Here is a 5,842-nt window from a genome sequence, read left to right on the forward strand (position 1 = left end):
TGGTGCATTTTAGAAAAACCGCACAAACCTAAAATCATGGAAACAAGCAGCGGTCAGAAGACGGCCGGTCCCGCGCCGAGAGGGAGGGTGGGGGGCTAATCACTAGTTCAGATCGTCCTCAAAATCCACACGCGACCGGACTCGCGAGCTCCCACTTCGCGTTTTTTACAACCCCCTGCCTCTCAGCGAATCCTCGTGCAACAGGAGGTAAATAGCGAAAAGCAGCACAAATAAAATAAAACGCGCGCGGTAAAATACTGGAGCTGAACAAGCCCTCCTCCGCTCAGCACGCGGGTTAACCGGAGGATCTGCACGTGACAATCCCGTGGAAAGAGAAGAGCTAAAGACCTCGAGGGCTGGGAAGGGACCCGCACAGAGGTGGCCGATGAGCGCGGGACGCGTAAAGAGCCCCACGCGTGCAGCAAACCTGCCCGACACCAGCATTCGGCCACTTTCACCTCATTTTCAGCTTCCTGTCGCTCGGGCTGGGGCGTTTGTGCGCGCGTGTCTGCACAGCCACTTAGCTACCTTTTCATACACCGGTACTGTGACGGCGCCGCCGCCAGCAAGGCACCAAAAGCGCACGGGCAGCTCGAGCGTGCGCTTTACCGTGCTCCGTTATGAAGACATGCTTGTCGCGCTCCGCGGCCCTGGTGCTTCTGTGCGTAAAGCTCGAGACGAGCCAAGTGTGCGTAACCCGCTTGTATTCGGGCCACGGAGCGAACGTGCTTCGTACGCGCCAAACTAAAGCGCGCACTCCCGGTGTAAAGGTGACCGGCGGGGCGCGCGTCAGTGGACATGTGAAAACATATGACGGGTGGCCGCGCCGGGCCCGTGCAAGGCACCATGTAACGTGACAGACTGGATTTAAGAGGAAAACAGCCGCGCGCGGCTTAGTGGGGCGGGAGTCTGCAGGACTCACTCGAGTTGGCTCAGTTTGATGCGTCGAGGCCGTGCGCGCGACTATGAGCTGACGGATTAGCGGCGCCTGCTTTATTATTTCTCTGGTAAATCCAAACGGAACGCGCAGGCGGAGTAATTTCCACAAAGTGGCCTACACGGCGCCACCGCTTCTGGAGCAGCCGGCCGTTACACAAACCGCGCGGCGGTCGTGACGCTGGTGCTTTCTAACGCGCTTTTGTCTGCAACCTTCAGCTCGTTCCTGCGCCCTCGGTCAGCTCGCGACGCCTCCTGTCAGGACTTATGGCGCGTAATCCGTGTGCCGCGTCACGACGTGACTCAAAAGTTTGGCTCGCGATACGGAGCGAGGCTGCAGGGGACGCGATCAATTATTCCAAACTCCGGTGACACCAGAGCTGAAGTTCCGACTCCGCTGCATGCACGACGGCGCCAGGCTTTGACACGCGCAAAACAGCGCTCCAGCAACACTACATTACAGCGGGAAGCAGAAAAACCCCTCCGTGCTGTGCATGTGTCTTAGGCGAGGGTGCGTGCACGATCAGCGATCTGCGGGGTGCTAACGCGCCGAGGCACGGGGATGCTCCGAGATTACCTTCTCTGACAAAGCTCGTCCGCAGTCCCAAAGCGCCGCCGGAGGTGTCGGTTTAAACTACCTGCGTTGCTGGAGCACAGCAGAGCACTTTCACAGACGCTCGCTAGCTAGCACGCTAGCTAAACTCTGTCCCACAGCGACGGTGGGAAACGCCGCATTTGTTGGAAAAGCTCGCGCAGTCTCCGGAAAGCACGGACAGGAAGAGACGCGCGGGGCGCCGTCCGAGCTAGTGCTGCGCGCCTGTGCTCGCTGTCACGTCCCGCAGAGCACGCTAGCTGCACACTCTCCACGCCGTTAGTCTCGCGCACTGGGACGGCAGCATGTTTCCGACGCGCGTGCAGGAGTCTCTTCCACATCCGGGACGCGTTTCACCCGCGCAGCCCGGGTCATATTCCGTCACGCCGTGGAGCGCGTTATAGCGCAGGCTGTGGTCTCGGCTGCCGCTTCACTGGGGTTTATTTTTACCTACAAAACACAATTGAATAACAACGCTACGTGCATATTTTAAGATTTGCCTATTAATGCGGAACGGGGGGCCGATTTCGCAGTCCACAGCGCGCGGGAGTATAAAACAATACACACTTCACTCAGCTTCGCGTGTGACGGTGTTGTTGGAATACCGTGCGAATAATGTTATCTGGTTGTGTCGGGTGTTTATTCTGTCCAAGTTCTTACATCAGTGGTCAGAGTCGTTTATCTGACACCGAAACTACAATAAAACAGCGGCAGAGGGCAGGATGTGGCGGGTGCCCCCCGTGGCGTGTGTGGCGCGGGGCATTTTGGAATGCACATTAAAGCTTATTGTTCAAAGCAGAGTAAGCACGCGATGGTGAATATGGAAGCACATGGATAAGAGCGAGACCTCGGATGCAGCCGCAGGTTAATTAGCCCCTCACGCGCCGATGGTCATTATTCTCATTCCTTCCGCGTGGACTCGGTGTAGTTACCGAATAGTACACACTAGTTGATCAATAATAGGACGTTTAGACGAAGAACTATGTTGACAGCATTTAGCTGACGCTTTTATATCCAAAGGGACTTACAATAATGTCTGAACAGATCTTGAGTAATTGAGGGTTAAGGGTTTTGTTCAGGGACCCAACAGTGGAAACCTGGCAGGACTTGAACTGGCAACCTTCTGATTACTAGACCAGTAACTTAACCACTGAGACACTATACACATACCACACACACCCTACACACATCCACCTCACCATGCACAACCTTCTGATTACTAGACCAGTACCTCCACCACTGAGACACTATACACATACCACACACACCCTACACACATCCACCTCACCATGGACAACCTTCTGATTACTAGACCAGTAACTTAACCACTGAGACATTATACACATACCACACACCCTACACACATCTACCTCACCATGCACAACCTTCTGATTACTAGACCAGTAACTTAACCACTGAGACACTATACACATACCACACACACCCTACACACATCTACCTCACCATGCACAACCTTCTGATTACTAGACCAGTACCTCCACCACTGAGACACTATACACATACCACACACACCCTACACACATCTACCTCACCATGCACAACCTTCTGATTACTAGACCAGTAACTTAACCACTGAGACACTATACACATACCACACACACCCTACACACATCTACCTCACCATGCACAACCTTCTGATTACTAGACCAGTAACTTAACCACTGAGACACTATACACATACCACACACACCCTACACACATCCACCTCACCATGCACAACCCTCTGATTACTAGACCAGTACTTTATTCCCACATAGTAATATTCATATTTAGTAATATTTTCATATTAATATTCATATTATTATTGTTGTTGTTGTTGTTGTTGTTAGTTGCATTTATATAGCACCTTTCTCAAACTCAAGGATGCTTTTACAAATATCATATTAGTACTTCTACTAGATTAGTGCACATCTGCAATATAGAATGTTTCTCATGGAGCTGAAATTGGAGGCGACCAGACAGATGTTTCTCGTGGAGATGGAGATGATGAGACATGTTTCTCATGGAGATGGAGATGATGAGACATGTTTCTCGTGGAGATGGAGATGATGAGACATGTTTCTCGTGGAGGTGGAGATGATGAGATGTTTCTCGTGGAGGTGGAGATGAGGAGACATGTTTCTCATGGAGGTGGAGATGATGAGATGTTTCTCGTGGAGGTGGAGATGGAGTCGACGAGACTGAGGGCTTTTCTCCATGACCTGATACTGTACGCAGTGTTTACAGTGTTTATGGCATCTCTTCTGATACTATATGCAGTGTTTACTGTGTTTACGCTGAGAGCAGGTTCCAGGTCAGTCGTGGAGGTGCGTGCTTCCCCCCCTCAGACAGGTGGCGCTGTAGCACAGCACAGGGTAAAATGAAACCTGAGTTGGGAACTGAGAGCAACAAAGTCTAAATGAACTGATGTCTGTGAAACATTCTGTGATAACTATGTTGTGTGTGTGTGAGTGTATGTGCGTGTGTGTGCACGTGTGTGTGTGTGTGTGTGTGCGTGTGCCTGTGTGTATATGTGTGTATATGTGTGCATCTATGTGTGTGTGTGTGTGTGTGTGTGTGTGGATTTGAGTGCATTTGCGTGGGTGTATGTGTATGTGTGCATGCATGTTTGAGTGAGTGTGTGCATCTGTATGTGTGCACATCTGTGTGTGTGTGTGTGTGTTTGGACGCTCCACCTTTCAGCTCAGTACATGCAGTTGTTCCACATCTATTACATCTGTTATGCTTCCAGTGTGCTCATGTGTTGCAGGGTGCACAGACAGACTGACTGTCTGTGCACCAGTACCACTGACGCAGGAAAAAGAGCAGCCCCCCGTCAGTAAGTCCCCCCATCAGTGAGTCCCGCCGTCAGTGAGTCCCATCATCAGTGAGTCCCCCCGTCAGTAATTCCTCACGTCAGTAATTCCTCATGGCTGTAATTCCCCACGTCAGTAATTCCTCACGTCAATAACAAGGCGAACAAACTGCCTTCTGCTACAGCCAAATATTTCAGATTTTAACTCATCAGTCCAGAGCACCTGCTGCCATTTTTCTGCACCTCTGATCCTGTGTTTTCGTTCATAGCTGAGTCGCTTGACCTTGTTTCCATGTTGGAGGTATGGCTTTTTGGCTGCAACTCTTCCATGAAGACCACTTCTGGTCAGATTTCTCTGGACAGTAGATGGGTGTACCTGGGTCCCACTGGTTTCTGCCAGTTCTGAGCTGATGGCACTGCTGGACATCTTCCGAATTCGAAGGGAAATAAGCTTGATGTGTTCTTCATCTGCTGCATTAAGTTTCCTTGGCTGACCGCTGCGTCTACCATTCTCAATGTTGCCCGTTTCTTTGTGCTTCTTCATAAGAGCTTGAACAGCACATCTTGAAACCCAAGTCTGCTTTGAAACCTTTGTCTGGGAGAGCCCTTGTTGATGCAGTAGAACTACCTTGTGTCTTGTTGCTGTGCTCAGTCTTGCCATGGTGTACGACCTGTGACATGAAACTGTCTTCCACAACCTCACCTTGGTAGCAAAGTTTGTCTGTTCCTCCCACAGTTTTAAGCCTCCTACTCAGCTGTTTATGTTTCAGTTAATCACTGTGTTTCAACCTACATGTGAAACTGATGATCACTAGCACCTGTTTGGTATAATTGGTTGATCATACACCTGACTGTAATCCTCCAAAATCCCTGACTTTGTGCAAGTGTACCTATAAGAATAAGAAGGAAAAGGGTAGTAACACCAAATATTGATTTGATTTTGATTTTTTCTTTAGTTTGCTCAATTTGCATTTTGTAAATTGATAAAAATAAACAATTATTATTTGTATGTTTGAAAGGATTCTTAGTTTACAGCATTTTTTCACACCTGCCTGTGTATTTTTGTACAGTACTGTATGTCTTTAGGACATATATTACTATAGGACATATATCTGTATAACACATATACCTCTATAGGACATATATCTGTATAACACATATATCACTATAGGACATATATCTGTATAACACATATACCTCTATAGGACATATATCTGTTATACACATATATCACTATAACACATATACCTCTATAGGACATATATCTGTATAACACATATACCTCTATAGGACATATATCTGTTATACACATATATCACTATAACACATATACCTCTATGGGACATATATCTGTATAACACATATACCTCTATAGGACATATATCTGTATAACACATATATCACTATAGGACATATATCTGTATAACACATATACCTCTATAGGACATATATCTGTTATACACATATATCACTATAACACATATACCTCTATAGGACAT

At 48.4% G+C, this 5,842-nt stretch overlaps 1 long non-coding RNA gene across 1 annotated transcript in view; it reads right to left on the reverse strand.

Annotated features, from left to right (window-relative positions):
- The window catches only part of LOC113568239, a 3,022-nt gene extending 1,173 nt beyond the window's left edge, over window positions 1–1,849 (reverse strand). Inside the window, exons 1-2 of the long non-coding RNA XR_003409563.2 lie at window positions 1,514–1,849; window positions 1–28 (exon numbers count right to left, since the gene is read on the reverse strand). The exon at window positions 1–28 is cut by the window's left edge and continues 64 nt beyond it. This is a non-coding gene — a long non-coding RNA (uncharacterized LOC113568239). The remainder of the gene's footprint in view (window positions 29–1,513) is intronic.
- Between the last annotated feature and the right edge of the window lie 3,993 nt (window positions 1,850–5,842).

This window comes from Electrophorus electricus, chromosome 22 (genome assembly GCF_013358815.1).
Source record: "Electrophorus electricus isolate fEleEle1 chromosome 22, fEleEle1.pri, whole genome shotgun sequence".
NCBI classification, from domain to species: Eukaryota; Metazoa; Chordata; class Actinopteri; order Gymnotiformes; family Gymnotidae; genus Electrophorus; species Electrophorus electricus.